General features: G+C 34.5%; 1 protein-coding gene and 1 non-coding gene across 20 annotated transcripts in view; one reads left to right on the top strand and one right to left on the bottom strand.

Moving 5' to 3' along the window:
- CACNA2D1 (calcium voltage-gated channel auxiliary subunit alpha2delta 1) overlaps positions 1 to 15,885 on the top strand; it is a 515,258-nt gene that overhangs the window by 343,966 nt on the left and 155,407 nt on the right. The window lies entirely within an intron of this gene.
- On the bottom strand, positions 9,104 to 9,210 carry LOC139083143 (U6 spliceosomal RNA). The gene has a single exon (XR_011539712.1). It is a non-coding gene; the product is annotated as a U6 spliceosomal RNA (small nuclear RNA).

Raw genomic sequence — 15,885 nt, 5'->3', positions numbered from 1 at the left:
TTCTGTTTTCTGTATGAATCACTTTGTTGTACAAGTGTGATGTGATTTGTTGTGAAAATCTTGATTTATTTTGTTAGACTCAAACTTTTTCAGTGAAAGACAGTGGATAAAGATGACTTTCCTAGTGATTCTAAAGTAATATAATGGTCTTGTTCACTTTTAGTCATAGAAAGTCTCCAAAAAAATATCTCAATTCAGAAATTACAATGTGTGTTCCCATGGAATAGTCAAAATTCCAAATTTGAATTAGCGTTTCCTCTATGATGACTGTTACCTAGCTGGGTGGCTTAGGGCAGGGCTGGGTAGATGATGGGTCTTATAGATAATTTAAACTGACTGTTTCTCTTCAGGAGAGATTTTATGGATTATTTATAGATTTCTTACTGTACTCTTCTCTTCTGTAGTTTCTTTGATCCAGCAGACACACATCTCTATACTATGTGAAAATGTATTGCTAGATGCTTCCATGGCCCTGGGTGGCAATTTGGATTTGTCTCCCCAGAAACACCTAGGGTAATATAAGAGAGAAGTGACATCCTTTATGCTTCATCCCAGCCCTAGCAGATGATACGAAGTTAGCCAAAATTTGGGCAAAAACTGTCTCATGGTTCTTTTGTTTTACTCTGTCTCTTATACTGTATTTTATTACGAAGTTTATCTCATATTGTTGCATATTTGGCCAAATATATAAGAAATAGCTAATGGAAAGTCTATTTTTAGGAATATCATGAAGGATGTTCCGTGAGTCAAGAGTACTTAGAAAAGGTTTTAAGAATCTCCGTCAACATACATGGTTAATCTTGCTATTGTATTCATGTTTCTCGTCTAATAAGGATAACACCCATATATAGATCACCTAAATTCCAGCACTATGTTTAGCATGCATAGAACTCACTAAGGAATATCACAGATCTTTCCATAATTTCTCAGAGCTGACATTTATTTCTCAGTGCTCTTTTTTAAGGGGGAGCTCAAATGTACAATATGTTTATTAAATTTTTTAATTGCTATTCATTTTTTAATATTAGGAGCTGTGTTATAAAGAAAACGTCCTCTGAATTTTTTTAGTCTATTACTGAATATTCAGGCGTTAAAGGTCCAGTTTTGCTATGCTTTTTCTTATTATTTAGTGGGGAAAACAAACAAAAATTCACTGTTTCTTTGTTTCTAAAAAGAAATTAAAAAGGGAACAGAGAGGGAAGACGTGAAAAAGGATTTGTGCACAAATCAATGCCTCTGTAAATTGATGGAATCAGAAGTGCACTTGGCTAGCTTTTATGATTGGTATAACAAGTGACAGGCCATTCAAAGGTTGAGGAAGAGAGATAATGAAATCTTAAATCAGAATAGCCTCCAAAACAGACTGATAGTACTGTTCACAGCAAATTAAAAAGGGACTGACAGTTGGAGAGAAAATGGAGGTCTGCAATTTGAGATGAGAATTTTTTTAATCATCTGGCATTTTGCTAGATGGCTAAAATCTTATGCAAATTTCTCCCTAGAGATAAAGAGGCATTTAAAAGATATTTCTAAAATCCTATTAAAAAGGGAAAGAGTTTAAATGACTAAAGATTTCAAAACTATTTTGTCTCAAGATATAAAGATCAGATTTTGAAATTATGGGGCTATGAGCTATACGAGTGTTGAGATGGAATTTAGTCAATATTTATTGTCATTAGAGCAAATAAAGTCATACGATTTTAACTTAATGCATAACACATGACACTTTTTAAAAATATTACTTGAGGTACAGAGCATTGTAATGGTTATAATAAAGGCTTTGCTAATTGTTTCAGCCTTATGTAAAAATTGTGTTGTTTTTGCTTGTTTCTTGCAAGTGAGAATAACTAGAAGCTGTGGGGAAGTTCATGATAGGCTCCCACGGACACTGCAATCCTTTATTAACTTACATTCACCCAGACTGGAACCTGACTGAAGAAATGTCCCATTACTATCCATGTAGGTCCTTGGAGACCAATCGTTGTTTTTATACTTTCTTGGTAATCACTGCCAGTGGTATGGAAATAAATCAACAATGATTACATCACTTTAGGTATAGAACATAAATGCCCCAGGAAAGCTACACAAATAATTTGTGGAAGGCTTTACTTTTGAAAGAAATTAATCTTCTATGGGGATAGTATCTTTTATACTTACTATGGCTTCTCTATTTAATCTTCATCTTTTGTAAGTCACAGGGCTTCTTTGACCCATAGAAGAATATCCTCGTTCCAGAAAAATTTAATTCTTTGATCCTCTTCAGTTATCAGATCCAACCCAAAGCTAAAAGAAAAAAAATACGAAAAACTATTATTTTTCAGTACATATATATCCCACATTTTCCCATTTCTAATGGAAAACTTCAATTATCCCCTGTATTTTGTCATTTATTACTTGGAGTTTTTGTATTCTCAAATTTAAAACAATATCTTTCTATATGGAAATGTTTTCTCCTTTCCTTCTAAATGTGAACAAGTTTTATGCAAGAATTTTGCATATATATTAGTTATTTTTTTGTATTTTGACCTTACAACTCCTTTTTGGAGTTACCTATAATACCAGTTTTCTAGCCTAGGAAAAAAAATTAAATAATTACCATATTAAAAAAAGAATAAATAAAAAGAACAGCCAGAGTTTTTCATCACACTTAATTCTAAAGAAGTTACAGCTGTTTGAAAATTAAAATAATTTCTGAGAGGGCCAAAATATTTGTCATCAATTTAAAATATAATTCAAGATAAGGATTTCCAAAACTATTTCAGAAATAGTAGTTTCCCTTAAGTGTCCAGTTGATTTAATTGAATGATGGCTATCTATAATTTTAAAAGACCATGCAAGTGTTATGTGCATAATCATTTTAATGCAGAATGCTATTTATTTATTTTAGTTTCAGTAAAGTCATTGATCATATTTGTTTATTTGTATTTCATTTTTTAAACCAACTCCTACTGTTAACATCTTCCCATAGAAGTCCAAATTTATTCAATTAATTTCTAATATTTGTTGTTCTCAAAAGGATGTTGTGAGTTGTTTTTGAAGATTATTGAAAGACTTTTCAAAGTAGAAAAGTTGAGGAAGAAGTCATACAGTGTGAAATATGGAGTACTTTGGATAGCCTTTGATATAAATAGAGAATGATACCAAAAATAAAAAGTTAAGGGGTAGGAAATAAAATTTTAAAATTAAAAAGGAAAATGATATCCCAATGAATATTTAGATAAACAGGCCTCTAGCAAAAATATTATGACAAAGTTGCCATTTGTAAGAGTATTATAATATGTAATACTCAAAGGACTGCTATGAGGAGTAAAGGAAAAGATATAACTAGACCGCTGTTGGATGAATGTTACACCAAAGCATCTTATTTTATCCATCAGCAGCCTTCATTTTCCTGAGAAAACTTAGGTATAAATTATTTTGATCTTAGTCAGATGAGAATATTGCCATCTCCTAGAAGTTCTTAACATGGAATTGAGCACATATACTCATCTTCTTTTCCATTCATTCATTGAGTTAAAAAAAATCAATGTTTGAATCAATATTTAACAAAACAGAATTGATGAATTAAAGAATTAATTAAATTTATTTTAATGCAAATTAAGTTTGAATTATTTGGTATTCTAGTATCCTGTATATAGTTTGCACTACATATGGTAAACATCAGGAATTATGTACAAAGACTAGTTATTAGAACACTATGTTACATGGTAGCATAATCACAATATTTTAATATATTTCTCTCTACTTTTCAAGAATTTCACTGTGGCCAACCTTTTCTTCTCTCTCACTTTTTTTTTATAATTTAATTTTTATTGAGTTAATTATAGGTTACAATCTTGTGAAATTTCAGTTGTACATTATTGTTTGTCAGTCATGTTGTAAGTGCACCCCTTCACCCTTTGTGCCCACCCCCAACCCCACTTTTCCCCTGCTAGCCACTAATCTGTTCTCTTTGTCTACATTTTTATGTTCCTTATATGAGTGGAGTCATATAGAGACTGTCCTTCTCTATCTGCCTTATTTCACTTAACATAATTCCCTCAAGGTCCATCCATGTTGCTGCAAATGGGATGATTTTGTTCTGTTTTACAGCTGAGTAGTATTCCATTCTATATATATACAGACATCTTCTTTATCCAATCATCTGTTGATGGGCACTTAGGTTGCTTCCATGTCTTAGCTATTGTAAATAATGCTGCAATGAACATTGGGGTGCATGGGACTTTTGGGATTGCTGACTTCAAGCTCTTTGGATAGATACCCAGTAGTGGGATAGCTGGATCGTATGGTACTTCTATTTTTAATTTTTTGAGGAATCTTCATACTGTTTTCCATAGTGGCTGCACCAGTTTGCATTCCCACTAGCAGTGTATGAGGGTTCCTTTTCCTCCACAACCTCTCCAACATTTGTTACTATTAGTTTTAGTTATTTTTGTCTTTCTAATGGGTGTAAGGTAATATCTTAGTGTAGTTTGGATTTGCATTTCCCTGATGATCAGCGATGATGAACATCTTTTCATTTGCCTATTGGCCATCCATATATCTTCTTTGGAGAAATGTCTGTTCACATCTCCTCTCCATTTTCTGATCCAGTTGTTTGATTTTTTGTTGTTGAGTTGTGTGAGTTCTTTATATATTATGGATATTAACCCTTTGTGAGATGTATGACTTGCACATATTTTTTCCCAGTTAGTGGGTTGTTTTGTTTCAATCCTGTTTTCATTTCCCTTGAAGAAGCTCTTTAGTCTGATGAAGTCCCATTTGTTTATTCATTCTACTTGTGTCCCTTGTCTGAGAAGACATGGTGTCCAAAAAGATCCTTTTAATACTGATGTCCAAGAGTGTACTGTCTATATTTTCTTGAGAAGCCTTATGGTTTCAGGTCTCACCTTTACGTCTTTGATCAACTTTGAGTTTATTTTGGTGAATGGTGAAAAAGAATGGTCAATTTTCATTCTTTTTTTTTTTTTAAAGATTTTATTTTTTTCCTTTTTCTCCCCAAAGCCCCCCAGTACATAGTTGTATATTCTTCGTTGTGGGTCCTTCTAGTTGTGGCATGTGGGACGCTGCCTCAGCATGGCTTGACGAGCAGTGCCATGTCGCACCCAGGATCCAAACCAACGAAACACTGGGCCGCCTGCAGCGGAGTGCGCGAACTTAACCACTCAGCCACGGGGCCAGCCCCTCAATTTTCATTCTTTTACATGTGGTTATCCGGTTTTCCCAGCACCATTTGTTGGAAAGACTTTCTTTTCTCCATTGTATGCCCTCAGCTCCTTTGTCAAAGATTAGCTGTCCATATATGTGTGGTTTTATTTCTGGGCTTTCAATTCTGTTCTATTGATCTGTGCACCTGTTTTTCTACCAGTACCATGCTGTTTTGATTACTGTAGCTTTGTAGTATGTTTTGAAGTCACGGATTGTGATGCCTCCAGCTTTGTTCTTTTTTCTCAGGATTGCTATAGCAACATGGGGTCTTTTGTTGCCCCATATGAATTTTAGGATTCTTTGTTCTATTTCTGTGAAGAATGTCATTGGGATTCTGATTGGGATTGCATTGAATTTGTAGATTGCTTTAGGTAGAATGGATATTTTAACTATGTTTATTCTTCCAATCCATGTACATGGAATGTCTTTCCATCTCTTTATGTCATCATCCATTTCTTTCAGAAAAGCCTTGTAATTTTCATTGTATAGGTGTTTCCCTTTCTTAGTTAAGTTCACCCTGAGGTATTTTATTCTTTTTGTTGTGATTGTGAATGGTATTGTGTTCTTGAGTTCTTTTTCTGTTAGTTCGTTATTAGAGTATAAAAATGCTGCTGATTAATGTAAATTGATTTTATACCCTGCAACTTTGCTGTAGTTGTTGATTACTTCTAAGAGTTTTCCAATGGATTCTTTGGGGTTTTCTATATATAAGATCGTGTCGTCTGCAAACAGCGAGAGTTTCACTTCTTCCCTCGCTATTTGGATTCCTTTTATTCCTTTTTCTTGCCTAATTGCTCTGGCCAAACCTCCAGTACTATGTTAAATAAGAGTGGTGATAGAGGGCATCCTTGTCTCGTTCCTGTTTTCAGGGGTATGGCGCTCAGTTTTTGCCCATTGAGTATGATGTTGGCTGTGGGTTTGTCATATATGGCCTTTATTATGTTGAGGTAGTTCCCTTCTATCCCCCTTTTGTTCAGAGTTTTTATCATAAATGGGTGTTGGACCTTGTCAAATGCTTTCTCTGCATCTATTGAGATGATCATGTGGTTTTTATTCCTCAGTTTGTTCATGTGGTGTATCACGTTGATTGACTTGCAGATGTTGAACCATCCCTGTGTCCCTGGTATGAATCCCACTTGATCATGATGTATGATCCTTTTCATGAACTGCTGAATTCTGGTTGCCAAAAGTTTGTTGAGAATTTTTGCATCTATGTTCGTCAGTGATATTGGCCTATAGTTCTCCTTTTTTGTGCTGTCCTTGTCAGGCTTTGGTATCAGCATGATGTTGGCCTCGTAGAATGTGTTAGGAAGTGTTCCATCCTCCTTAATTTTTTGGAATAGCTTGAAAAGGATAGGTACTAAATCCTCTCTGAAAGTTTGGTAGAATTCCCCAGGAAAGCCATCTGGTCCTGGAGTTTTATTCTTTGGGATGCTTTTGATTGCTCTTCCAATCTCTTTCCTTATGATTGGTCTACTCAGAATGTCTGCATCTTCTTGACTAAACTTTGGGAGATTGTAGGACTCCAAGAATTTATCCATTTCCTCTAGGTTATCCTTTTGTTGGCATATAGTTTTTCATAGTATTCTCTTATAATCCGTTCTATTTCTGCAGACTGTGTTGTTATTTCTCCTCTTTCATTTCTGATTTTGTTTATTTGAGCTTTCTCTCTTTTTTTCTTTGTTAAGACTGGCTTGGGGTTTGTCATGTTTATTTATCTTCTCAAAGAACCAGCTCTTTGTTTCATTGATCATTTCTACTGCCTTTTTTGGTTCAATAGCATTTATTTCTACTCTTATTTTAATTATTTCTCTTCTTCTGCTGACTTTGGGCTTTGTTTGTTCTTCTTTCTGTAATTCAGCTAGGTGTAGTTTAAGATAGCTTATTTGGGATTTTTCTTGTTTGTTAAGATGTGCCTGTATTGCGATGAATTTTCCTCTTAATACAGCTTTTGCTGCATCCCATGTGAATGGTACGGCATGTTATCCTTCTCATTTGTCTCCACGTATTTTTTTATTTCTTCTTTAATTTCTTCAATGATCCATTGCTTGTTCAATAGTATATTGTTTAGTCTCCACATCTTTATGCCTTTCTCAGCTTTTTTCTTCTAATTAAAATCTAGCTTCACAGCATTATGATCGGAGAAGATGCTTGTTATTATTTCAATCTTTTGAAATTTGTGGAGGCTTGGCTTGTTTCTCAACATATGGGCTATCCTTGAGAATGTTCCATGCACGCTTGAGAAGAATGTGTATTCTGCTGTTTTGGGATGGAGTGTTCTATATATCTCTATTAAGTCCAACTGTTTTAGCTTTTCCTTTACCTCCACTGTTTCCTTGTTGATTTTCTGTCTGGATGATCTGTCCATTGATGTGAGTGGGGTGTTGAGGTCCCCTACTATTATTGTGTTATTTTTGATATCTTCTTTTAGGTTTGCTAATAGTTGCTTTATGAACTTTGGTGCTCCTGTGTTGGGTGCACAGATATCCATAAGCGTTATTTCTTCTTGCTGAAGTGTCCCTTTGATCAGTATATATTGGCCCTCTATGTCTCTCTTTACATGCCTTTTCCTGAAATCTGTTTTGTCTGATATAAGTATTGCAACACCTTCTTTCTTTTGTTTGCTATTAGCTTGGAGTATTGTCTTCCACCCCTTCACTCTGAGCCTGTGTTTGTCCTTGGAGCTGAGGTGTGTTTCCTGGAGGCAACAAATTGTTGGATCTTGTTCTTTAATCCATTTTACCACTCTGTGTCTTTTTATTGGAGAATTCAATCCATTTACATTGAGGGTGATTATTGATGCATGAGGGCTTAATGCTGTCATTCTCTTGCTCGTTTTCCAGTTTTCCTGTATTTCCTTTGTTTCTCATCCTGTGTGTTTTAGCCTACCTATCGACTTCTGCAATTTCTTATGCTGGGTTTCTTAGATTTTTTCCTTATTTATGTTTTGTGTCTCTGCTGTGTTGTTTAGTTTAGTGGCTACCATGAAGTTTGTATTCAGAATCTCGTACATAACATAGTCCATTTTCCGGTGGTCTCTTACTTCCTTAGCCTAAACTGATTCAGTCCCTTTCCTCCTCCCATCCTAAATTATTATCTTCATCTCTTATTCCAACTTGTGTTGTGTGTTTGTGGTTAGAGTGATTGGATTGTCTTTGCTTTGGTGATTTACTTCCCTTTATCCTAATGCTATAGTTGAATATTTGCTATCCTATTCTGATTCTATCTATTTGTCTCCCTACTCTGTGGTTTGTGACCCCTTTCTCCCTTTTTTTCTTTTTCAGGTATGAGGGCCCTCTTGAGGATTTCTTGTAGTGGAGGTCTTGTGGTTACAAATTCCCTTAGATTTTGTTTGTCTGGAAAAGATTTAATTTCTCCCTCATATCTGAAGGATATTTTTGCTGGATAGAGTATTCTTGGCTGAAGATTTTTATCCTTTAACATTTTGAGTATGTCATTCCAATCTCTCCTTGCTTGTAAGGTTTCTGTAGAGAAATCCACTGAAAGTCTGAGAGGTGTTCCTTTGTAGGTTATTTTCTTCTGCCTTGCTGCTCTGAGTATTCTTTCCTTGTCATTTGTTTTTGCCATTTTTACTACTATATGCCTTGCAGTAGGTCTTTTTACATTGACAAATCTAGGAGATCTGAAAGCTTCCTCCACACACATTTCTCTCTCAATCCCTATATTTGGGAAGTTCTCTGCTGTTATGTCATTAAGCACACTTTCTGCGCCATTTTCCTTTTCCACGCCCTCAGGAATTCCGATGATTCTTAAGTTGCATTTTCTCATTGAATCTGCTATTTCTGGGCGATTTTCTTCAGTTTTTTTAATTCTTAGTTCTCTTTCTTCCTCTGTCTGGAGCCATTCAACCTGTCTGTCTTCGATTATGCTCATTAAAAATATGGAACAATTCATGAATTTGCATGTAATCCTTGTGCAGGGGCCATGCTAATCTACTCTGTATCCTTCCAATTTTAGTATATGTGCTGCGGAAGCAAGCACCTTTTCTCCTCTGTTGATCAAAACAAACCTTCTGCTCCATTCCAAACAGTCTTCTCCATGGAACCATGTTCCGTAGATCATTCCAAAGACATTCCTGACTTTCTGTCTTTTATTAGATTGTTCCTCTTGTGTTCTTCTAAGTAAATCATTATTAAAAGAGAAGCCATGATTGTCTAGTTTATAGGTTATCTTTCTAATGAAATTAAAAGTAATCATTCCATGGATATACCTTCAATCAGTGTATTGTACTATATGACAAGGTTCAGTAGAGACTGTATTGCTCAACTGTTTCTGAATCTCTCTTTTGGACACATAGGAGGGTTACACATCCTTTCCCACCTGCAACAAGGTGGTGGCACGTGGCTGGTGCTGTCCAATGGGTTATGGTGGAAGTGATATGTGTGACTTTCAAGCTGGTGGATTTAATTGTCAACATTAGTCCTTCTGGATCTGTCTTCCCCATGACCAGATGGAGAAGTTCAAACCACACAGATTGAACTTCCATCAGTCTAGGCCTCTGAGTTGAATGAGTACATACTGCAGGGACTACTCCATCTTCCACACCTGGATCCCACCAACAATACGCTATGCATTTGTTGGATGAGTGAAAAAACATACAAGCCAACAAACTACTTTGATATTTAACCCACTGAAATCATATACATATGCATACAGGTAATACTCATATAAATACATACTCACACAACACTTATGTTCTGATTGTTCTACCTAACTAATCTTCCTAGAATATCACTACTCATGTACTTATCTTTGTGTCATCATTCTATTTATAAAATGACTAATCTGGCTTCCTCTGCTTCTCAGGACTTTTTCCCCAAAAAGTTTAAAAATCAAAATTTTAATCTAAAAGTTCTGTCTCCAAGATAAATTTTGAGTTAATATCTAGCAAACCTTAAAGCCCTCATCAAACACATTTATCTTATCTAGAGCTACAAAACAATGTCATTTGCAATCTTTTATTCTCAACCTTTCATTTTTTTTTCTCTTTCCCCTTAATCCGGATTTTAAACAAATTTGGTAGCTCAGGAAAAGCAAAAAACCCACAGCTTATACTTTTGGGAGGTTAGACAATAGATCGATTTTAGACTCTTGACACTTTTAAATATACATTTTTGCTCATTTCCAAGTCAACAGTCAAATCAAAATATGCTAAAAATACATAAATTTTATAAGTTGAAATTATATTTTCTCCAAGGTATTAGCTTGTTTTATAAAACTCAAAATTAAACCATTGCCCATAATATGTGATGTCAACTATCCTTCCCACTGACACAATTATAGTGTTCATAATTTATGACAAAAGATAATTGAACTAACATGTAATCTGTAATTATTAGACTAGAGGGCGAATTTAAATTAAGAGGTTTGAATTTAACCTGGGCTAGTAGGGTATAAAGAATGTACATAAATTTAAATTGTCAATAAAATATAACAATTTTTCATTACAGAGGACTATATATTATAGTATCATACCATTACTGTAATTATAGCATTGCTATATTCACTTCACTTAAATATTTTGATTAATTCTTATAATGAAGTATAAAATGTTAATGAAAATTTTAAAAATTACAGGTTTTTAATGGATCAAATGGGGACATTATATGCCTTGCTGATTTTCAGTTTAACAATATAGCAAATTACTTAGAAGTTTCATTTTGGAACTTTTAGATTTTCATTTGTCTTATGGGTCCCGTCTCTCATATGACATTTTACTGGTGTTCATTTGTTGGATTTCTGGGTAAATAATGTAGAAGTTATGTGTGACCCATTATCTCTTCTCTGCCTCCCTAAGATTTTGGCCATGCTGAGTTCAGACCTTTTATCGTGGTAAAGGTGTGGGAGATTTTGGTGCAGTGAAAGTTGAGAACTTTGTTCTGAGCAAGACATTCTTAATTTGAAACTTTAAATTCTTTTGATAACATACAGTGGCACATGTGCAAAGTTGTTTTCTTTTGATTTTCATTTTATGTTAGTGTACAGTTACTACAAACTTAATCTTTTTATATAACCTTATGTATATAATAATCCCCTAGGATAGGAGTCTATAAAGGAATATTAGATTTACACATTTATTATGTCTACATCTGCATTTGTGTTTGATGTAAATAGTGAGGTCTAGATGTCAATGTAAAATAGTACCAAATATTTTAATTATGTTTTATTTCAAAGATTTATCCTCAAACCATGGTCTTAGCTATGATTGATACATTTCAAAAATTATAATTACAAGCTGTACTTAGAAATGGCACTAAAGCATTTACCATAAAAAAGGTAAAAAGGTTAAGGACAACAGACGACCCCAAATAAAAAGAGTAGTTTGAAATAAACACCTTTGTTTGAAATATTCTGAAAATTGAAATATTTAGAATACCATTTCAAATCTCCCATTAACCCCTATTTTACTTTGCATGCAAGGACACATGTAGACATTTCATATATGTATATCATTCAAGTATAGAACTTTTTCTAGGAAGCTGTGCATTGATTGAAATTTCAGATAAAAATACCTTAAACTAGGAAAGAAATATGCTTCCATAGTCTATATTTTGAAGTTGATAGCATAAATATCAACTTATTCTGAGCTAGGGAAAGAAGTGAATTGTTTAGACATAGATATAACAAACAATGTCTATGAATTTCAGGGACATTTCCATTTTAATGAACACATATTTATGCTCCAAAAAACATACCTGTGAAAGATTTATTAACTTTAATAAAAGATGCAAAATTCCGGATAATAAGATGAGATATTTGAATTTGATTTAAAAAACTAGTAAATTTCCTATAAAATGATTAATAAGATGGGTTCCAAGTGGTAGAAAAGATCACTGGGCATACGTTTAGAAGCAAGGGAATAAATTTGCATTCAGAAGAAGCCTCTTTGAGAATAGTACAAAGAAACAGCAAATTCAATCTAAATCGCATTATATCTGTAATTTCCAAAGCCATAAAAAAATTTTTTTCTGTCCTCACCAAAAAATTATTACGTGAAATTTTGGCAGTGTCTAGAAGGGCTATTATAACTAAATGCTTTTAAATGAATTAATTAAATTAAAATGATTATGCATATCATAAGTATGCATCAGTTTAAATAGCTGATAAAATAATATGGTCTGGTGGCCTTAGTGATTCACACACACACATACATCCCTTCCTGTCTAAGAAGGTGTTGCAACCTTGTTTAGGATATGTAATTTAAAAAATAGAAAAAATTCTTAAAAACATTAAACAACAACAAAATACAGAGGCTTTTGGTTTTAAACAAAAAATGTTGGAGACATCACATTTAGAAATGGCAGATGAAAGGATAAGAAAATGGGAGATACTGTAGAAGAATAAATACAAACAAATTGCAGTTGGATCAAAGAAATGAAAAGGCTTTGCATCAGATTTATTTGGAAGGCCAGAGAAACTAGCAAGTAACGTAAAAGATTCTGGCTTCTATCTGTTTGAAACGGAACACAAAGTAACAAGAAAGTAAAAGCTTCTTTTAAAAACATAAATAAGATTAATATCAAAGAAAATACATTTTGGTAAGAACAATAAAATTCATTTTAGTAAACTGTCAATGTTTTTATCAGAATGGTAACTATGTGTTTAAAATTAAATTGAGGTTATTACTTCTTAACATGTACCTAATTTTATGTTTTATGAAATATAAGATTTAAAAAGTCTTGATCTGGAGCCAACCCTGGTGGTCTAGAGGTTAAAGTTCAGCATGCTCCACTTTGAGGCCCGGGTTCTGTTCTCAGGCACAGAACCACACCACTCGTCTGTCAGTAGCCATGCTGTGGTGGTGGCTCAGATAGAAGAACTAGAAGGACTTACAACTAGGATATACAACTATGTACTGGGGCTTTGGGAAGGGAAAAAAAGAGAAACAGAGAGAGGAAGATTGGCAACATATTTTAGCTCAGAGTGAATCTTTCCCATCAAAAAAATAAAACGTCTTGATCTATATGTTACTTTCTGATATTAGATTTTACTGAAAGGTCAATTGAAATTGCCTTTTTTGGAATAAAAATGTGATATGTTTCTAAGTAATTAAATCTTGTCACTCTTGCTTCTAATGAATGAAGGTGGTTGGCATTTGTATGTTCAGAGCTTCTGATGCAGCTTCTGAAAGTCAAATGTGCAAGTGAATTGCAGAATAGAGCCACACAATGATGGTGAGAAGAGTATGTTTGGCAATTTGAAGTGTCTTAATAATACACATACGACCTCTGTGGTAGAACTTTATGGTCTTATAAGACCATGTAATTGTCGAGCCTCAGTCTCTTGAGGCTGTAAGCATACAGGCACCATAGATGACCTCATCTTTCTAACAGAGGCAGAAGGGAATTTGCCTATTCTCCCAGTGCACAGCAAGCATTAGTTAAAGTGCTCTATGTATGACAGATGTGGTCACTGTATCCCTGGGTACTTGATTTAAGTCAATAGCTATTTTAAAAAGGCAGAATTCAAAAATATGCATTAGAGGATAATGGGTTTTATTGGTTTCAATATCTTTTCATATTATCTCTTCTTGATGGACTGTGAGTCATGCATAGATATATGGAATTTGTATTCAGTGCATTTATCTTAATGCAGATGTGAAAATCATATTTGAAAGACATATTTTGCTGTTTTTGTTAAATGAAAATAATAGATATTGAAACATAGTACCTGCTGATTACTTTTTATGGGAAAAGATGTTATTGTTGTTTACAAGAGTTAGGTTCTCATTGTTTCCTTTTGGCAATCTCCCTCAAATATGTAAGGCTTCTTCAGTACTTAAGGATCCATAGAGCTTATTGGTGTCAGTAAGTGCTAACTTTTTTCAAACAGGTAGTTCCACTGTCACTGAAACAGACTCCTAAATCTGATTTTTCTACACAGACTTCATAGCTAAGCTGCAGATTCATTTTTCTAACTACCTTTTGAATAACTCTTTTTAATGGATATTTCATAGACACCTCACGTTAAGCTTAAAACTGAATTCGTCATTGTTGTCCCCAAATACACCTTTCCTCCAATGTTCATAGCTTGTTAATAGTACTATCCAGGCACAAGCAGAAAACCAAGACTCCTTTTTCCCCTTTCCCACCATTTGTCACTATGGTCTGTAGATTATTTCTCCTCAACATCTTTTTAATTTCCTTCCACTCCCTGTGTCCACTCCTGCTTTTTTAGTTCAAACCATTATTATTCCTCACCAGCGTGAGCGTACTAGCTTTCTATCTTGTTTCCCCCACTCACACCTGGCTTGCTTCCAATCCACATTCAGTCTTGTTTCACACTGGCTTCTGAGTGAGGTCTCAAGTGCACATATGATTATTTCGCACTTCAGCTTCTATGGCTCTCTGTAATTCTCAGAATAAAATTATTCTGTCTTTAGTACTTCTGGATCGTCATAATAGTGTGCCTCTAAATCTTATTTTCCCCGCTGTTGTCCCACATTCACCTTTCATTCAACCATTTTGAACAATATCCAGCTCCTGGAATGCCTCATGTCTCTTTTTTGCCTCTGTGCCCTGAATAAGATATTCACTGAATCAGCCACCCAGCCCTACTACCACCTCTCCACTCTTCTTTAAAACTGTGTGTGCCACCCCCTCCAGGAAGTCTTTTGTGACTACTACCTCTTCCCCTGACCCTCAAAACCTTTACTTAGTTTCTGACAAGCAGGAACAGTTAATAGGGTCTGTGAAACAAAAACAAAATTTGATATAAGATGCTTTGATTTGTATCTCTGTCTTCTCCATTAGACTTACAGCATCTTGAGAAGAATTATCATAATTTATTTGAATTTAATTCCAAGAGCCTAGTCATGGATTATTAATAAATGTTTTTTGAATGATTGAATAAAATACTGGAATTAGACCTTGATTTCTCTAGGATTTCATCTATTACAGTAAAAATACCCAAGCCATTTTAATCTGTCACAGCATTCCTTTGTGCCATATGTACCTGTCTGGATATTCTGGTGTTGCAGGAAAACTGTGTGAGATTCTATCCTTGAAATATCACCCTAGATCATAAAGCCATTTTCTTGATACTATGCATTTCCTATTTGTCAGTATTATTAGGTCTCTTATCTTAATAAAATGCTTTATATCAATCTTTCCTTGGAAAATTGTCTTTCAGGTCTCAGGTTAAAATAGATTTCTTCAGGGAGACTATTTCTGACAGCCTGTCTAAAGTAGCCACCTAGTTAGTCTCTATGGCATCCCCAGTTTTAATTCTTTAAAAGGTACCTGTAATGCTCTGATATGTTCTTAGTTGTTCATTTGTTTATTGTGTGTCTCCTCCACTGGGATGTTAGAAGCCCTGTCTGTCTTCATGACCCTATAGCTATGGAGAATAAGTCTGCAAACTATGGCCCACCGGCTCACCATCTGTTTTTGTCAATAAAATTTTATTAGAACACCATCACATCCATTTGTTTATGTGTTGCCCATGTCTGCCTTTGTCCTACAACTGCAAAGTGAATAGCTGTAACAGAGACCCATGTGGGCCATAGACCTAAAATATCTGACCCTTTAAGAAAAAGTTTGCTGACTCCTGTTCAAGGGCTTAGAATAGCGCCTGACACATAGAGGTGCTCAGTAAATATTTGTTTGATGAGTATATGATAGAAATCTGGTGATTAGGAAATGAACCGCACAAATT

The sequence above is a fragment of the Equus przewalskii genome, chromosome 4 (assembly GCF_037783145.1).
Source record: "Equus przewalskii isolate Varuska chromosome 4, EquPr2, whole genome shotgun sequence".
NCBI classification, from domain to species: Eukaryota; Metazoa; Chordata; class Mammalia; order Perissodactyla; family Equidae; genus Equus; species Equus przewalskii.
This window is presented reverse-complemented; position numbering and strand designations above follow the sequence as displayed.